Source organism: Mesocricetus auratus, unplaced genomic scaffold (assembly GCF_017639785.1).
Source record: "Mesocricetus auratus isolate SY011 unplaced genomic scaffold, BCM_Maur_2.0 Super-Scaffold_100013, whole genome shotgun sequence".
NCBI classification, from domain to species: Eukaryota; Metazoa; Chordata; class Mammalia; order Rodentia; family Cricetidae; genus Mesocricetus; species Mesocricetus auratus.
The window spans coordinates 45,392,822-45,412,277 of NW_024429196.1; the positions used below are offsets into that span (position 1 = coordinate 45,392,822).

Here is a 19,456-nt window from a genome sequence, read left to right on the forward strand (position 1 = left end):
TACAGCGATAGTCAAAAACACTACCACTAAAAAAAAACCAACAACAAAACCCCCAAAAGACCCGAAACAGAAATGACACTGAAGAAGAAACTCCAAAACACTTCACTTTGAGTCTGCACTGTTAAATCTCTGCTTACCTCCTAATCGACTTTGCCCATCTCTGTGGGGACACCAGACCTTGAGCAGAAACCCACTTCCCCTTCGGCCTGGGAGCAGGCATCTATGTAATGTTTACTGAAAACAATTCAGTGCTTTAAAGCTTGATAGGGCTCAGATAAGGGCTGGCTCACTGAAATACCATGCCTTTCACACCTCCTATGGCTAGATGCCTCTTCCTGTTTCCCTGGGGTGTCTCCCCGATTCTGGGGCCGGAGATTAGACCACCAGCCAGGAGGAAAGAATGGTATGTAGATGAATGGCAGAAGTCCTTAAAAAGGGAAGCTCCTTTTTCTTAGAGGGACTTCTCCTGAGAGCTCTGCTAAGCGGACTGGGATCTCCTCCTAAGCTGACTTGGGAAGATAAAGTTTTCTTAAAGCAACCGACCGGTCTCTGTGTCATCTATCCCGACCACCTCGCTACATTCTCGGATGCAGGCCGCACAGCAGGTGCGACACATCTCTGTGAATGATCTACTCTCTTACCCAGGAGTGGGTGAAATGCAGCCCCGTTTTAGCTGTCATTGTATTTACTGTCTTGTTTGGTAGTTGTTGCAAAGAAAAGCACACAAACTTAAAATCTGTATTAGGGCAAAAAGCACCAGCACATGTTTCCGCCCGGTTTCGAACCGGGGACCTTTCGCGTGTTAGGCGAACGTGATAACCACTACACTACGGAAACACTCTTATTTCAGGGCTTACTTTACTGAACTAGGTAAAATAGATCATACTAGCTACTAGCTAAGTGGCTTAGCACGCTTTTATTCGTATCCCCGTATTTATGGCAGAGGCACACCGATCCCTAAGTGAAGACCAGCATTGTCTACCGAGTGAATTCCAGGACAACCAAGTATACACAGAGAAACTCAAAAGATGTGAAAGTAAAAGCAGTAAAATCTTATTATATGAAGTTGTTTTTGAACTTTCTAAGGTTTACACGTGTTGCTACATGTACTATATTACTTTTCATGACTGCATAGTATTTATCACTCTTTAGCTATTTACTATCTAGTGACACTAAGGTTGAAATCAACTTAGAAAGATCTATGTTAGGCCGGGCGTTGGTGGCGCACGCCTTTAATCCCAGCACTCGGGAGGCAGAGGCAGGCGGATCTCTGTGAGTTCGAGGCCAGCCTGGTCTACCGCGCGAGTTCCAGGACAGCTTCCAAAGCCACAGAGAAATTCTGTCTCGAAAAACAAAAACAAAAAATCTATGTTAGTGCCGATATTAAATGTCTTTGAATATTGGGTGTGAAGGTCAAACCAAACTAGGAGAAGAATATCTAGATAACTCGACGTAAGGAACTTTGTTTTTTGAGAAAGGGTGTCATGTAGCCAAGGCTGACCTTAAATTCTTAGTCAAATATGAGTTTTTGCACTTGCAAGGCTTTGTTTCCTTTAGACCTTACTTCAGATTTCATAGATAAAAATGTCATAACCACTTAGACTAGATGTTATAATCTGGTATGGTTTGACAGATAACAGTTTTTCTAATACTGGGGTGGCTGAGTGTTTTAGGTTGGGTTTAACAGCCAATAGACATAAGTCTGTGAGTTGGAGCCCCACTTAACTGAGTAGGAGACAATCCAGTTATCAAAAAGAATCCTAAAAACAAAACAAACAATCCCCTCACCCACCAGGGAGGGGAGGGTGGGATTAAGCAAATGTCCTTGGGCTGGTTACCTTTTCAGCTGAGAAAGATGTAACTGTCCTTGGGCCTGGTGGCTGTAGTGGTTGCTATTTGTCGACTGTTGTTTTAGGATCTGTTCCTGTCCTTCTCCACAGCAGTATGGGTTCTTAATGTTCGGTTATTACCTTTGCTTTACAAGTTTAAGGAGAAACTTAGTTGTTTCTGAAAGTCACATTTCAACAGTGAGTGAGTGTTTGCATTCTTCCACATTCTCACCAACAGTCACTATTTTTAACTATTGTAAATATTCAGCAATCTTACTGGCTTTAATTTGTGTCTCCCTAAAGATTTAAGCATCTTTTCTTGTACTTATTTAGTACTTGTATGTATGCAGGCTTTGGAGCCTGTCCTGGAGCTCACTCTGTAGATCAGACTGGCCTCTAACTCTCAGAGGTCTGTCTGTCTCTAGCACCCCCCCCACTAAAACTATGTGCCACCACTAGCCCTCATACGTCTACTTTTGTGTGTGCTAAAATATTTACTCACTTTGTATTTTTTTTTGAGATAGGGCCTAGGATGGTCTTGAACTCCAAATCCTTTTGCCTTGGCTCTCAAATGCTGGAATTACACATTGTTATTACTGAGCTTCTTAATATATTCTCCACATACCTCCCAGATCAGATACGTGCTTTGCAAACCCCTCTTCTAATTGTAGAACACGCTGTCTGTCTTTCATAGAGGATTCTAATTGTAGAACATGCTGTCTGTCTTTCATAGACAGCCTAATTGATCATGTTTCTGAGAGTGGTGCTAACCCATGTCAAAGAGGTTTTTCTTTTACTTTCAGTAAGAATGTGAAAACTTCTCTGAGTAGGTAATACTATGACCTTTATCATTTCTTTTTCTTTCCACACTTAGATTCAGCAATTCATTATAAAATATAGTTGTATCTCCTTGGGAAGCTGTCCCACCCTCTAGCCTGGGGAGCTCAAGTTTATGAGTGTGGGTGAAGCTTCATGTTCATATGCTCAGGTCCAATTTCTGTCTGGATGCATTTCTTTAGATTTTAGACTGTTTTGGTAACTAGGAGACCTCAGCTTATATATGGTTCAAGAAATGAAAATTACGCATCTCTCAGATAGCTCTACTCTTTAGTCAGGAGGGGCAGTCTCTAGGTGTCAACACAGCCCTACGTGTACAGGCATTGGATAGTGAAGCACAAGGGAAACTGTGTGACCAGCCTTCCTTCGTGTTCAGTCAGTCTGGTAATGTTGCTGGATTTACAGATATTTTAGCGTGAAGAAAACTGACGCTCAGCGGGAGGTGATGAGAGAGTCATCATTTAATATCCAAAGTGCCTTGAGGGAGACCAGAGTGGCTACATGAAGTGACGCTACGCACAAAGTCCACTCCCCACGGAATCTGTGGGCCAGCAGTGGTTTTCTAACACTAGAAAATCAGAGACGCTCCAAACTCTCTCTCATTTCACGCTGTCCATCTCAACTGAGCATGGATTACACACAGCCTGGCGTCGTGTAACTTCATTCTCTTAATTCCAGCACCGGTTGAAACTCAAACTATGCGATATGGATAAACTTTTGGAAGGAGAATATGGTGTATACCTCAATTAAATTTTAATTTAATTTAATCTGTGTTCTTTCCGGGTTTCGCCTTCAGGTCCGTTTCAAGCACCTCCTCCATGTTCAATGTTTCAAGCCTCACGTCCCGGAAAATTTTAGAAGGCAGATCCACCTTACTTGGACACTGCCCCAAAGCTGCACTTCTGGGTCTTCTATAACCCCCGACTCTTAATTTTACCTGGGCTTTGTTTGGGATCGCTTTCAAATATGAACAGTTTCTCAGAACGTTTTCTTGACTCACTCTCTATCACTTCTCTCACCTCTCCCGGGATGGAGCCTAGCCCGGGGCGTGGCGTGGCGTGGAGGGGCGGGGGTGAGTGGGATGAATCAATAAAATATTTGTCCATTTTTAGTTTTTTCCCCCTGCCACTGCAATTTTCAAAAAACAAAATGTAATTCATGCGCAATCAAGTTCAGCCTTTTAAAGTGTTCAATTCAGTGATTACTCGTGTACTGAATTATAATAATCATTGTTACCTGACTTCAGCTCCTGGCTACCGGTGATACATCCTAACTCTACATTTGGTGGCCTGGACATTTCATTTCAATAACATGCAGTATGTGACTTTTGGTGTGCGTCCGTGCGTGCATGCGTGTGTGTATGTGTATGTGTGTGTGTGTGTGTGTGTTTTCTGAACAGGGTGCTTCCCTGTTTCACCCACTTAGTGATGTTCCGGAACCACATACAGTCCTTTCTGTTTTTTTAGAAATATCATTTTGTTAGGTAGTATAGAGCCAGATCAGGGCTCTTCAAGACTTTGTTTCTGTTATGGATTTGAAGAATTGAACAGTAATCTCTCATTTGAAATTTTTAAAAAAATTTCAGGCCGAGCCAGCCAGGAGTCGAACCTAGAATCTTCTGATCCGTAGTCAGACGCGTTATCCATTGCGCCACTGGCCCGCCATGAAGGCTGTCCTCCCACTATTTATCATTAACTGCAATGTTAATGACAGACCCAATCTCAAGTCACGTAAATGCAACAAAAGTTTGATTTGCATAATTTACAACCTTTAAATTGTTTTACATTTATAAAGGAATTTCCTGCCCTGGACACCCCTTGCGTCATAGAGGTTCTTTTTTCCATTCTTGCGCTTCTTGGTTTTCGTTAATTTAGGCAGTTGCTTCCTTCTGATGTTAAACAACAGCTCCATACAGTTGATTGAATGAAAAAGTGATGAAACGAAACCCTCTCTTTCCTCACCTTCCTCCTCCTTTTACTTGTAGATGTTTTGAAACAGTCTCATTCTGGCCTCAAAATGGCAGTTCTCCTGCCTCAGGCTCCGGGAGTTCTAGGATTACAGGTAGCATCACAAAGTTGAGTATCTTAAATTTTACAATCTCAATTTGGTCAACAATTTAGAATTTAGGGTTCAATTGAAAACTATGCTGAGCCAGACGTGGTAACTCAGACCTTTAAATCCCAACATTTCTCTTTTACCCAGGGAGTTATGTTAAAAATATAAAAGAAAGTTTGGCTGAATATGATTTAAGTGTTCAATGTGAGCGAAAACATTTAAAAGCGTACTTGTAAGAAGGAGTAAACTTGGGTTTTAACTTTCCTGCTGCAGCTTGGGGTCAGCCTGCTAGTGAGTAGCGTCCAAGCCTCTTTGTGCAGCGTCCCTTTAACTCATTTCCACGTGACTGGCAGATCAAATGTGCTCTAGTCCACTTAGGTTCCTAACAGCTTTTTTTTTTTTTTTTTGTCTTTGTCTTTAGTTTGTTTCTTTTTTTTTTTTTTTTTTTTCAAATAACAAAGAACTGCTAAGGTAACTATTGGCATTTCCTTTTTTCTTTTCTTTCTCTCTATGTGTAGTCAAGGTTGTCCCGGAACTAGCTCCATAGACCAGGCTGGCGTGGATTTCACGCCTCCTGAGTGCTGGGAATACAGGCATGTAACACTACTCCCGATACTTCCCATTTAAAAGCAACAATAAAACACCCTGCTCTAAGTTTAACACAGTGGTAAAGTGGTGCTGGGTGAAAAGCTACTAGTAAAGCTCCTTACGCTGTGAGCAGGATTTGAACCTGCGCGGGAAGAACCCATTGGATTTCGAGTCCAACGCCTTAACCACTCGGCCATCACAGCTCAATTATTGCGGCGTTATTGTTTTACTATTGCTATTTCATGTAAACAAATAATAATTAAAAAAGATATTCTGAAGGCAAGATACATACTCTGAAGGCACCTAGCACTACAATTCCGTCTATGAATGCAACATACTCCAGTCTATAGGGTACTTTCCTTTCAACAATACACAGAAGGCAGTCACTTGATCAAACCCTAATCAGACCACTCTCCGCAACCTTACTCACTTTGACCCTATCCCTACTGGCTTTTAGGTCCCAAATTACAGGTTTTAAAGGGAGAGCAATAGTCCAGCATACCAGAATCTCTTCTTCTCCACTACCGGTTTTTACATATCATCGGTGTTTTTCTTCGTATATGTGGGGGGAATAAAGTTTAAGTTAGTTGTATATACACTTACAATCTTATTCAGTTACGCTCCTCCCAAACACCTCGAGGAGCACTGCTCCCTAGGGGGACAGTTTGGCAAGATCTATCCATATTCAAAAATTCAGGTGCCTTTTGAGGCGGCATTTCTAAAAATGTGCAAGATAGGTTTGCACACTCCAGGAGTTTTGTTTGGGTCGAGCTCATTCTCTGCTTTATTATCTGGAACTACAGGGTTAGGAAAAACATCAGCAATATGAGTCTTTTAAAATAATTATCTTGTTAATATTAAAGAATTCAGAATAATTTAAGCAGGTACTTTATGGCAACTCTCTCTCTCACACAGACACACACACTCATACACACACACAAGCCTAGTGAAGTATTATGCATGTTTAAGAGCTGACTGTGGTTACACGTGTAATTTTAGTTCTCGAGAGGGGGAGTGTCAGGGGAATGCTTTATCGAGCTGCTAGCCAATGGAAAGGAGCGTTTTGGTCCAAAGGGCGGAATTTTGATTGGGAAGTTTGTGATCCAAACCATAAGGTGTAGCCCTGGAATACGCGGGCCTTTTTTGGAACAAGGAAAGTGAGCGGAAGCATTGGCGGAGCAGCCGGCGATCCGTTTCGGATTCCCCATTTCTTGTTGTGATTCCTGTGCGCGGATTTTGCCTGATAACAAACGGTAAAGTAATCCTTTGACCGATCCCCTTCAACATTTGGCGCCCAGTTGAATAGGCTGCCCGCGCCCAACCTCCTGTCCCACCGCCGGAGCTCACTGCTGCCAGGTGCCAGGCACTCGCACGCTTCCGGTGCTCGGCGCTCTGCTCTGGAGCTCCCTGTCCGCCCTTGCGGCGTCCCAGGCACTGTCCGAGCTCCAACCCCTCTGCTCCGGAGCATCCCATAGACACCCCGCGCCAGACCGTCGGCTTCGAAGCTCCCCACAGGATCCGGCCCTGCGTCCTAGGAGGAACCCAGTAGCCCCTGCGCACCGGCCGGGCACTCCCGAGCTCCCCGCTTTCCCCTTTCAGCGCCTCCCAGGAACTCCCTGCTGTGCCCTCCCGCGTCCCGTCCCGCAGCTCTTCGCGGCTGCCTGTTTCCCTGTTTGGGCTCAGCATTAAGGCTTGCCATCCCCTTCTGCTCCGTACAGATTCTGCGCAAGCAATGGGGCAGGCAGTTTGGCCCAGCCGTTTTGAGCATTCACTCAGTTGTGCTGATCCTGAGCTACCTTCCGCATCTGCTTCACCTGCTGGTCAAACATCGTCACTACGTCTACATGACCAAATTCTCTGAGGAGCGAAACTCTGGTAAATCACTTGGGAACGTTTAAAACGGTAAACTAAGCTATTTAAAAAAATAGCAATAGAGGAAGAGGACAATCTTAAAACCTTTCCCAGGTCAATGACTGGAAATGACACAATACAGGGAATTAGAACCCTGCTCACTGCTAATTTGGGTGGGATGATAGAAAAACTAACTGAGGAGATAAAATCTTTGGTGAGGGTCCTTATGCTGATGTGGGTGATGACCGCACCTTTTCCCTATGCCTTAAATGCTTGGGACAGAGTTCGACATTTTGTTACTTTATACTTTAAAGATGTGTCGACCTCAGAATGGAAACTAGGCTATGTGGTACATTCGGGAAGGCGTTTTTCTTTTGTTTCCACAGGAAAAGAAGAGCTATGGATACCAACAAAATTAATAAACTTCGATTGGACCTAGGAGGGATCTCGATTGGGAAAGGTAGATGTTAAGGTGGCAGCTTCACCCCAGACCCTGGCATCATTGTACCGGGAGCCTGGAGTATGATGGTGGAGGTTCCGCCCAAGTCCCTCCCCATCTCCCTCCAATCCCTGCAGCATCTCAGAAAGTCCTCCAAATGATGACCCCCTTCCCCAGAGATGCTCAAGACCACTGCCACAGACTATTTAAACTGCCCTCCCCCCACCCCCCCAGAAACCAGACTCATGGTTTTTCTGGTCTTCCTTTCCTGTCTCCTCTCAGGGGGACTAGAAGGCTATCCAGGAGCGCTGTAGCCATTGAAGGTGGGCTTTTTCTAATTCGGTTTGATTTGGTCTGATTTGGATTGCTGCATCGGCAGAGAGCCTTATCAAGGTGTAGAAACTTTTCATCTGGAGGTTCCATCAAGGGGGCTGTTTTTTACCCCCACTGACCCTTTTCCCCCATACCTGCTCTCTGCCAGGGTTAGGTCAGCTTTCGACTGGATAAGTTGAACTTTCCCAGTCATTACCTTAGAAGCCCAGGGCCTCCTGTGATGTTTTTGGGTGTCCTGTGAAAGACATGCCGTGCCAGGCCCTGGATCTGTTAGTGGGACAAGGACCTGCCTTGTCCAGTGAGAACCCTTCTTCAGAAGACGTTCTGCTCAAGAGATTCTCCCAGACCCCCCTCTGTTTCTGACCCAAGGCCTGCCACAGTGGGCGCGTTGTGTTATGCTTTGGGTTCTGGCATAGACTTGTGAAATGGACACCTGCCCTTCGAAGCCAGATCTCCAAGCATCCTTGCGCTGCCTTTTTCAAAGTCTTTAAATTGGGGCTGTCTGACGCCATTTGCTCGGAACGCCTGATTTTTCTGTGCACTGAAGCCTGGCCTCAATGTGCCCTTCACAATGGGACATGATGGTCACTGGAGAGAACTTTTTGACTTTACTATCCTCTGTGACCTTGAAAACTTGCCCTTGTGAGGGCAAATGGCTAGAACTACAGAAAGTCCATGGCTTCTGGATACTGCGCTCACGCTCTTCCCTCAGTAGCCAGTATCTCACAGCACTGGTCTTGTTGGCTAGGTCAAGGAGCCTCCAGATTCCCACCTGTCTGGGAACTGGGACTCTGAAAATTACCTCAAGGAACAGGTGCTCTCTGAGGTTTCCAGGATGGCAGCTAATCAGATGTTTCTCCACCCACACCTTCCGCTGAGTGAGAACCCACCAACTCCTGACTCTCCCACTCCCCCACACCGTCCCTTGTCAGCAGGAGGAAGCCAGACATGAACCGGCATCCATATACCAAAAGAATCTGGGATGTTATGGTGGAAGTTCCACCCAAGCCCCGTTCCCCCATCTCCTTCCAAACCCTGCAGCACCTCAGAAAGCCCAACAAACGATGGCCCCTCACCCAGAGATGCTCAAGACCATTCACACAGGGTATTTAAACTGCCCCCCAGAGAACAGACTCATGGTTTTTCAGGTCTCCCTTTCCCATCTCCTCTCCGGGAGTGTTGTACCCATTAAATGTGGGCTTTTTCTAATTCTGTTTGGTTTGGTCTGATTTGGATTGTTGCATCGGCGGAGAGGCTTATCTGGGTGTAGTACTTTTCTCTAATTTTGCTTAAGGTATTACTTATACAGCTCGTACCTATACAGCTTGTTTATACAATGTGAAGTCCTAGTCTTTAAAACAATACAGGATAACAAAGAAATACGAGATGCAGAGTTGGTGAGAAAAAAAAAAACGGACTTCTTTTTCGGAGGGATAAAAAGTTTCTCTGCTGTTTTATTATTTCTGCTTCTTGTTCTACCTTATTTTTTCTGCTCTATTCTTCTAACCTAATGTTTCCCTTTCTCCTTCCTAATGATTTCTCACTACTTCCTGATGTCTTCCTTTTACATCTCTCCTGGTGTTTTCCTGCTACAGTCTTTATGCTTTCCCTTACAGCATATATACCCCAGCAGAAGCTTTAAAGCCATATAGAAATTACAATGTGGTTACATTCTGTTTTTTAAGAGAATGAATACAAGCAAAATACAACATGTTTTCCATATCCCTTAGATGATTAAACCTTTTACATATTACAGGTGAAAAACAAATTATCTCCAAGAACCCACATACAGTTGAACATCTTTTAGACTTCTTAGAAGTCAGGAGCCTTTCAGTCATAACCATTTACATAGGCAGTAGTTATTATAACTGCCCAAAAAGCAGGTTACTAGTTTTGCTTTTCATATTCTAGAGTCCTGTCCAGGTCTCTTAACTAACCATTTAATTCTTTCTTTTCTAGCTACACGATGTCAGTTGTTTAAAGCTTTGTTTTAGCTATGGTGCACACCTAAACCTGTAAACACATTTCCCAATATCCAAAAGAACTTGAGCTAACTACTGGGACTTGGTTGTTTTCCTTAATTATTAACCTAAGCCACAGTCCATATGGCTTCTCAAAAAACTCATGTCCTAGCTGTGTGATACTTTCTTGTTCCTATTTTCTATCCTTTGCAACCCAGCTTTACCTGGGGCAACACTTTAAACAGTACAGTGTAACAGGAAATCATCTTCATAAATGCCCAGTAGAATGGGTTATTTCCATGAGATAATCACACCACATTAAAGGCAGTGGGGGATCACCCCTCACCCTTTCACACATGCCAGATACCAGAGAAAAATGGCAATGGCAAACGTAAGGCCCAGCAGTAACAAGAGACATTCTGCAGTCAAAGCCCTCAGGCCTTGCCTGTCTGAGATTCACTCATCGTGCCTTGCCTTCTGGTGGGCCCATCTCCTGAAGTCAATTGCCACCTGCTGCTCTTCTGACATGGCCACCCACACATAGCAAAGGTGTATTTTCCCAGAATTCCGGAGGCTAGAAGCCCAGGATGAAAGAATTGCTAGCGTCTGTTTCTGGTAAGGCATTGCTTCCTGCTTTTTCTATGTTCTTGTGAGATCTTTCCTCTGCACATACAGGGAAGGAGATGGCTCGTGTCTTTCCCCTGGTATCATAAGGACACGTTGCACTGGATTACGGCCCCATGTTGTGACCTCCTTTAACTTTAATTATACCCTAACATTTCCATCTCTTAATGCTATCACACTGGAATGAACTCAGGCTTCAAACGAATGAATCTCTAGGAAGACGAGATCAGGCCACAGGTCCATCCTGTCTTTGGTAGGCCTATCACTCTGACACTACTTGTCTCAGTGGCTGCAGGTTTCACCATGATGTCTACTAAGAAAGGAAGAGTCACCATAGAACAACACGAGGGCACTAGAACTGTATGTATGAATGTTTCTCACAACCATGGTGAAGGGTCCTCTGGTGAAGCCCACCATTTACAAGGAGGGCCTATATTTCATGTAAATCTCATTTTAACATTTAAATCTCCCCAGTCTGTAGATATTTTGCTCTACAGTGTATTAAGAAAGAGCTGATATTTCAGTTACATTTTGTTGCTTCATTCTAACTGGCTCATGCATTAATTAACCAGGAACACTTAGAACCATCCTCATCCCCTTGATCTGTAGCACTGGATCAGGAGTTTCTGCCTAATGAGTCAATGAGTTTGATCTGATGCAATGTTTATAACCGTTTTCACTTTATCTCACACCCTCAAAATCCATTCTTTTTCAAGTTTGTCAGATTTCAAGCGGTACACATTGACAAAGGTAACCTGGCATGGTGGCCTCTAATGCCAGTAGCCAGGAGGCTAGGGAAGGGGAAGAGGATTGCCACAAGTTCCAGACCAGTTTGGGCTGCAATGTATGCTCTGTCTCCTGTTAATGAATGAATGAATGAATGATGACAAAAGTCACACAATTCTGGTTTGTATCACACCTTCTCAAAACAGGATATTGTCCTGTCTCTCTCTAAGAGACACCAACATTTTTAGGCTGGATAAAACAGCTACACTACCAACTATCACTGGAGTCAAAAGTTATAACTACAGAATCACTTTAGCAAACTTGGTTCAGGAAGAACATAGAACTCACCTTTGAACCTTACTTTATTGCAAATAAAAAATTCCTAAATCTCATCAAAATCTCAACACAGCTAAGCATCCCTCATTTACCGAAATTTCCCGGCTTTTGTGTCCATCCTACCCGTGTCTTGTAGGGAAGAAAATATGTCATTGCTCACTAACCACTAAACTCAAGACTCAGGCCTGTAGAAGAGAGGACGGACAAACAAGAGGAATAATATTAGTATTAAAACAAGATTTAAAGTATGCGTTGGTGGTGCACACCTTTAATCCTAGCACTTAGTAGGCAGAGGCAGACAAATAGATCTCTGATTTTGAGAGAGAGAGAGAGAAAGAGAAAGAGAGAGTTAGTTCCAGGGCAGTCAGGGCTACACAGAGAAACGCTCTCACAAAAACCAAAAACCAACCAACCAATAACAACAACAACAAAACCCAAAACAACAACAAAGAAAAACCGACTGAGATTTATATGAACTGGGTTATTGGTGTACATGTGTAATACTATCACTAAAATAAGTAAGTAAATAAATAAATAAACATTTTAAAGACTGGCAGTCTCAAAGAAACAGGCAAATCTATCACGTTAGGCTTAATGAAGACAGGCTGACTGTGAAGAATGACCTTGAGAAGTGTGAAAGGTTAAAAATGCATGATCTGATAATGATAAGCTAGGGTGGGGTAGGCACTTATCAACTCTGTACAGACTATTTTCTGTGTTCTTACCTCCTTTGCTTTGGACAATAAAACAACAGAAACTTAAGGCCTTTCAGTATGTGCATTCTGTTGTAGATGGTGGCATTATTTCAAGGTTTTTTGCTTCTCAGAATCTTCCAGAAAGCTCGTACAAGTGACTATATCAAGCTGATTGTCTGCAAAGGAAATAACACTTATAGTTGCACACAGTGCCTATGGCCCCTGACCCTCTCCTGGGCTCAGAGTGCTAACTTGAGATTCCCTAAGAGTTGTTTTCTGTTTCCAAGAATGAACTTGCGGATGCGTTGAGCATATGGAAGTAAGCTGTGTAGACAGCTTTTGTAGTCTGGAAATCTCTTTTTCTCTCTTGCTTGAAGTTTGAAGAATTGAAGAGTTGGGCAGAATTTTATGTGTTATTATTTATAGGGCATAAATATAGAAGAGGGAGAAAAATCCTACTAAAGGTGATCATTTCTGAAACTGGCCATAGTGAATGGCCAAGCCTAGAATGGAAACTTTCTCACTTATACATGGGTGTGGCACAAGAAGGAGAGGTTAGTGTGTTGTTTCCGTAGTGTAGTGGTTATCACGTTCGCCTCACACGCGAAAGGTCCCCGGTTCGAAACCGGGCGGAAACATATATGCTGATTTTTTTTTGAAGCAACTATTTATTTGCAAATAGATCACCTAAGTTGTTGTGGCTGCTGTGCTCAGAGGTCTCCAGCCAGCTGTAGAGGACCTAGGCAGCTGTTCAGCTGGGTGGCAGACGGACAAAGTCAGAAAGCCATGGGTTTTGCACGTTACGGGGAGGAGCACTGCAGGTCAAGTCCTCGAATGGGAGTCGGACCGGAGGTCCTGGAGTGATGGTGCGGCGGGATACCAGGCTCAAACTAATAAACAATCACCCAGCACCAAATACAGAATACAGACACCTAAAAGGTACTAGTTTGTGTGTGTGTGTGTGAGGGGGGTGAGATATTATTTATGATTTATTAAAGTTTGCCTGAAGATTCAGAAAGCAAAGTCAGCCACAAGTCATAGAAGCCAGATACACACTTTCAATTCCAGCAGCCAGAAACTAGGAAGTGGTGATACACACCTTTAATCCTGGGACTCAGGATTAAGAGGTAGCTGGATCTCTCTGAGTCCAAGGCCACCCAGATCTACACAAGAGTGAATCAGTTTAAAAGAGAATTATAGCTCACACCTTTAATCCAGGACTCATGATAGTTATATAAGACAGGAACAAGGAATCAGCTCTTTTCGAGGTAAAAGCTCTGTGGTAGCTTGGCTGCTTTGCTTCCCTGATCTTCAGGTTGAACCCCAATATCTGTGTCTCAGTCTTTTATTTTTCGTGTTACATTTTTAACAGAGAGAGAGAGAGAGAGAGAGCAAGAGAGAGAGAGAGAGAGAGAGAGAGAGAGAGAGAGAGAGAGAGAGAGAGAGAGAGAGAGAGAGAGAGAGAGAGAGAGAGAGAGAGAGAGGAGATGCTGGGCGTTGGTGGTGCATGCCTTTACACCTTTAATCCCAGCACTCAGGAGGCAGAGGCAGGTGAATTTCTGTGAGTTCGAGGCCAACCTGGTCCTTCCAGGACAAACCCTGTTTTGAAAAACCAAAAAAAAAAAAAAAAAAAAAAGGAGGTGTTTATTTGAAATTATTCTATTGCTGTTCAGTTACATAAATGCTATCGTTCAACAAAAATAGGACCACTAGTACAAAAATGACACAGTCATTAATATAAATCTAATTGAACATAGGAGAATACGGAATTTTTTTCAATGTTTCTGTCTTTCTCTGATTAAGGTCTTCTTCTTCTTCTTCTTCTTCTTCTTCTTTTTCTTCTTCTTCTTCTTCTTCTTCTTCTTCTTCTTCTTCTTCTTCTTCTTCTTCTTCTTCTTCTTCTTCTTCTTCTTCTTCTTCTTCTTCTTCTTCTTTTTGCTTGTTGTTTGTTTTGAAACAGGATCTCACTGTGTAGCCTTAGATGTCCTGAAACTCACTATACAGACCAGGCATCCATCTGCCTCTGGAGTGCTGGGATTAAAGGTGTGTACCACCGTGCCCCAGATTTTTGCTTTGCCTTTTTTTTAACATAATTTTTTATTGACTCTTTGGGAATTTCACATCATGCACCCCAATTCCTCTCACCTACTAGTCCCTCCATATCCTCCCCTCACCCCTGGAGTTCCCCCTATCAAAGAAACCAATTAAAAACAAAAACAAAAACAAACAACAACAACAAAACCCCCCAATTTGTTCCTTCATTTGTTCTAGTAGCATCAGGTGCTGCAATGTGTCACTCAGTATACCCTTTAGTCCAATCAACCCCACCCACAAAATGTTCATTGCTCTGAGTCATTTGTCTGGTTCCAGGCCTCAGGTACACCATCATTATCATTTTTGTTTTTTAGACAAGTTTCACACAGTAGCTCCCTGAGTAGCTCACTATTTCCCCAAATACAAATGATTCCTCCTGCTTTAACCTTCTGAGTACTGGGATTCAAGATGTGGCCATCATGCCCTGCTAAGAAAGTATTTTAATTTTATTAAATTTTGTAGATTATGTTATTCTTTTTTTTTTGGTTTTTCGAGACAGGGTTTCTCTATGGCTTTGGAGGCTGTCCTGGAACTCGCTTGGTAGTCCAGGCTGGTCTCGAATTTACAGAGATCTGCCCGCATAATTTTAAAAAATACAACAGAAGAATAGCCTGGCTACGTATTTATTAAAATAACACTGACAAAACCATAGCCTCCCTCATGTTAGGGAAGCAGTCTCCTTGGGAGACATATATCCTCAGTCTCCTGAATGGCAAACAATCAGCTCTGCCTTTACCAAGCTGTCTTAGTTAGGGTTTCCATTGGTGACAAAACAAGTTGGGGAAGAAAGGATTTATTTGGCTTACAGTTCCAGCTCACAGTCCATCATTGAAAGAAGTCAGGACAGGAACTCAAATAGAGCAGGAACCTAGGGGTAGGAGCTGATGCAGAGGTCATGGACGGGTAATGCTTACTGACTTGCGTCCCAAGGCTTGCTCAACTTACTTTCTTATAGAACCCAGGACCATCATGAGTTGGGCCCTCCCCACCCAATGATCTCATGGAGGCATTTCCTAAACTGAGGCTCCTTTCTCTCTAATGACTCTTGCTTGTGTCAAGTTGACACACAGTATCAGCCAGCACACAAATCTGTATCCTGACTCATGATATCCACTTAGTGTAATGAAACTACACGAGCTCTTATAAGACTCATATTTTAAGTGTCTTTAACCTTGTCTAGAAACTGTCTGCAGAACAAACTGTACCAGCTGTGCTTGTTAATGTCATGTATCATCTTAACTGGGTTGTGGTGTTCAGATACTTAATAAAAAGAAAAATCATTCTAGATGTTTCTGCTTGGGTGGGTTTTGGATGGGGCACGTTTAACTGGAGGACTTTTAGTAAAGAGTATGTGTGTGGGCACCACATAATCAACAGCAGGGGTGATCCAGGGGTCTGGATTCTGGGCAACTGCATCCTTCAAGTAATTTTCTTTTGACTGAAAAGCAACCATTAATTGAGTCTATAGCCTGCCAGCATCCTTCATTAGAATTTGGATTTGCCAAATCTTGTTTAAAATATATTGAATGACAGTTTTAAAACTACAATGAGAAGGACAGGTACAGGGACTATTGAAAGAGGGTCTTTGCTATGTGGGAGATTGCACTCAACCTTGTATATAGCCTAGGGCAGTGGGAATGGGGCGAGGAGCAGTGTGAGGTTAATGGGAAGTGGGGGTTAGTGGACAAACGCTGTTGAGCCCAAGGCTCGGATGTGAGGCCCAGTGTAAGCTCCTGAGCCTGGCTAGAGTTTGGGCGATCTGTCTCTAACCTGTAACCTCCTCGTGGGGGGGGGGGGGTGATTCAGCCAGACCTAAATGATTGCCCCCTGCCTAGCTACCTGCCTGCTTGGTGGAATACTATTGGCCCTTACTCCTCATGTCACCTTACCCTATCCTAAGATTCCCATCCGCTACCTCAGTGCTAAAAAAGTTCCTGCCTGTTGGAATAAATTGAGATCCTGCTTCGACAGACTCCAGAGCCAGTGTGTATCCCCCGTAACTAGTAGGGGGAAGGGTCTGAGTCGTAATTCCATAGTAAAGATAGTTCTCACTAAACTGACTTCATATGCTTCTTGCTGGAGACAAAGCAGGGAGAGCTAACATTCTGCAGGGAAAAGAGGAAGATAAAGAACTCCAGCAGATACTTGGGATAACAGTCTGTGAACATAGGCACTCTCTTTCAAAGAACTGACTTTGTAGACTTCTTTACTGGAAGTAAATTTTACAAGGAAGTACACAAATGGGTCTGGGAGAAGACTGAGTTTGATTGCAGTGTGGCCAAAGGATCTTTGCCAATCTCCACAACTTAAAACAAACGTCTTTCTATATTTATGCACATCCCATTATTCTGTTTCTCTAGAGAACTCTAATCGAATCACTGTTTTCTTAAAGCATTCAGCGCCTTAAAAACAGTGAGCCGCCATGTCAGCCAGCAGCTGTTTTTTATTTGTGATAACCAGGTTTGTAATCCCATCACTCAGCGGAGAGGCATGATCATCTGTGGCTGTATAGCAAGTTCAAGGCCAGCCTAGGACACCGGAGACTGTCAAAACAAATCAAAACCCAAACCAGAACAAAGAAAGTAAAAACTCAAGTCAAACAAAAAACCCAAACACCCAACAACAAAAATAAATAAAACCAAAAAGTTTACAAGTTTCATTAGGAGAACTGGTGAGTAAACACAACTTCCTTGAGGCCGGTCGCTTAGGATCTTCACTTAATTCGATAAAAATACCTTTGTTCGTTGTGAATAAGGCAACAACTGAAATTTTTATATTTAGACAAATTTGGAAAATGAGTACCAGCTGACAATAAAGTCGCAGAAGCTATCCGAAAATTGACGGTGGATGCATTACCAAAGTCACCGTGGATCTGAGGCAAGTCTGCGTGTCGTGCCCTTTCTCAAGCTCGTCCTACAAAAAGCAGACAATGTCAAAACAGATGCCATTGTTGGTGACCTGGGCCCTGGGTGGGGGCTGTCCTGCATTGCACACGCATGCTTTGTTTGGGTAGAGTGGCGGGCGCCACCGGGCGTCTTCGTGCGGTGCTTCAGCTAGAGACTGATTTCCGCCTGCCTAGTCGCAGGTCCCGGGTACAGAAGCAGAGGTGCAGCGCCGGGCCTCGAGACTCTGAGACGGGCTGGGAAACGCGCGACCCCCATGCTCCGAGGCGCCAAATTCTCGGAGGTTTTCCAAGTCAGAATCCGCAGTTTGATTTTGTTTCCCTTGGAGAAGCAGAGTTGTCTTTGTACAGGCACCATCGGTGGCTCCTTGTCGTCTCCTCTTGTCTTTCTAAGTAACGCAATACAAAACTCCCATCCTTTCTAAAGACGGAGTATAGTTACGTATCATTAAGTATATCTAAGAAAGACGCTTACTTCATCGGCGGCCGGTTAGCTCAGTTGGTTAGAGCGTGGTGCTAATAACGCCAAGGTCGCGGGTTCGATCCCCGTACGGGCCAGCTTGCAAACATTTTCTTAAATGAGCCGCCTAATCTCCAGTCTCATGAACTCTAAAAAAAAAAAATCTGACAATTAGCCTCATCTTCTGCCATCCAGTTGCTACTTCAAAATACCGTATACTTGTGTTTTTTGAGATAGTCTCTCGTTTAAATCACTAATCTAGGCTCAAACAAAACGGTGTAGGTGAAAAACAATGTGGTTGTATTTATTATTTATATTCTTATGTAATTTCCTAGGAATGAACAATAAAATCGGTGTAGATGGTGGTGCAGGCTGTTATTTCAGCTTGGGATAAGTTAACTCAGGAGGATCAGGAACCAGAAAGATAGATGTAACTAAGAAAGAATGAGGCTTTCTGTGGCATACAAAATAATAAAGACATTCCCAAATTCTTAAGGTTCTTAAAAAACAAAATGGTCAGGGTAGAAATTTCAGCACAACTATTTTCCTTGTTCTCAAAAGTAAAAATGAATCTTACTGCTAACCAAATGGCATGGGCTTATTACTTCTTTGTTTGGTATTGGTAATCAAGTCTGTCATTTTAATGAAAATGTTGGCTGGCACAGGCTAAGAGATTCCACCTGAATTTCTACAGCAGAACTTGAAATGTCACTCTACTGCAAGACAATAACATATATACTCAACCTTTTTAATCTTCAGCGAACACTCGAGCTTCGCAGTAATGAGAAGAGTTCAATTTAGGGATTCTCCAAGATGAGAACAATTCTAGTCTCCAAGATGAGAACAATTCTGGACAGAGTGTTTCCATCTATAAATGTCAGGAAGCTTTTTCAGCGTATTTCGGGATGGTACAAAACACAATGACTGAAGGCCCCGCTGGGATTCGAACCCAGGATCTCCTGTTTACTAGACAGGTGCTTTGACCAGCTAAGCCACAGGGCCTTCTTTTGAGTACCTGTTCAATTATCTGCTATATAGAAGGCTTATGTGAAATAGAGCAATTTCTCATGTTTACTTAACTTTGAACCAAAGAAAACACACGAATGTTTCCAACTTCATACAAAAAGAGAAATTTCAGCATTTAAGACATATTTTCATTAATGTAAGGTTTAAAATTGATTTCAAATCAAAACGTTTGAAAATTTTATTTCCCGGTGATTTGTGCCCCCTAGAGGAAATATTGGGCATTTCAGTATATTTTAAGTTTCCTCATTTTCTTTTGTTCACTTAAGTGTTCTTCATCGGTCGTCAGCCCTTACTTTTATAGGTATTGGATGGAGATAAAACAATGAACAGAGCCGGGCGGTGGTGGCGCACTCGGGAGGCAGAGGCAGGCGGATCTCTGTGAGTTTGAGGCAGGGCTGGACCGACAGCCTCCAAAGCAATACAGAGAAACCCTGTCTCGTAAAACCAAAACAAACAACAACAATAAAAACAAACAAACAAAACAAACAAAAACAATGAACAGAAAAACAAAAATTTATTTTACTATAGAATCTGAATTTTACAAGGAGATTAAAAGGTAAGTTTTAAAAAGCAAACAAAACAAAAAACAAAACAAAAAAAAAACCCAAAAAACAAAAAACCTTAAACAAACATGGGATATGAGAAATTGTCTCTTGCTACCCTGCTGATTTACTGTATCTGGAAAAATCCATTGTGCCCC

General features: G+C 43.0%; 1 long non-coding RNA gene and 6 other non-coding genes across 7 annotated transcripts; 3 read left to right on the forward strand and 4 right to left on the reverse strand.

Annotated features, from left to right (window-relative positions):
- Nucleotides 1–764: 764 nt before the first annotated feature.
- Trnav-aac lies at nt 765–837 on the reverse strand. The gene has a single exon. It is a non-coding gene; the product is annotated as a tRNA-Val (tRNA).
- A 3,416-nt stretch (nt 838–4,253) lies between these two features.
- Nucleotides 4,254–4,326, reverse strand: Trnar-acg. The gene has a single exon. It is a non-coding gene; the product is annotated as a tRNA-Arg (tRNA).
- Nucleotides 4,327–5,430: 1,104 nt separating this feature from the next.
- Trnas-cga lies at nt 5,431–5,512 on the reverse strand. Its single transcript has one exon. It is a non-coding gene; the product is annotated as a tRNA-Ser (tRNA).
- A 912-nt stretch (nt 5,513–6,424) lies between these two features.
- On the forward strand, nt 6,425–9,109 carry LOC110339397. Its single transcript, XR_002381530.2, has 3 exons — nt 6,425–6,562; nt 7,028–7,184; nt 7,547–9,109. It is a non-coding gene; the product is annotated as an uncharacterized LOC110339397 (long non-coding RNA).
- A 3,730-nt stretch (nt 9,110–12,839) lies between these two features.
- Trnav-cac lies at nt 12,840–12,912 on the forward strand. Its single transcript has one exon. It is a non-coding gene; the product is annotated as a tRNA-Val (tRNA).
- Nucleotides 12,913–17,754: 4,842 nt separating this feature from the next.
- On the forward strand, nt 17,755–17,828 carry Trnai-aau. Its single transcript has one exon. It is a non-coding gene; the product is annotated as a tRNA-Ile (tRNA).
- An 830-nt stretch (nt 17,829–18,658) lies between these two features.
- Trnat-agu lies at nt 18,659–18,732 on the reverse strand. The gene has a single exon. It is a non-coding gene; the product is annotated as a tRNA-Thr (tRNA).
- Nucleotides 18,733–19,456: the final 724 nt, after the last annotated feature.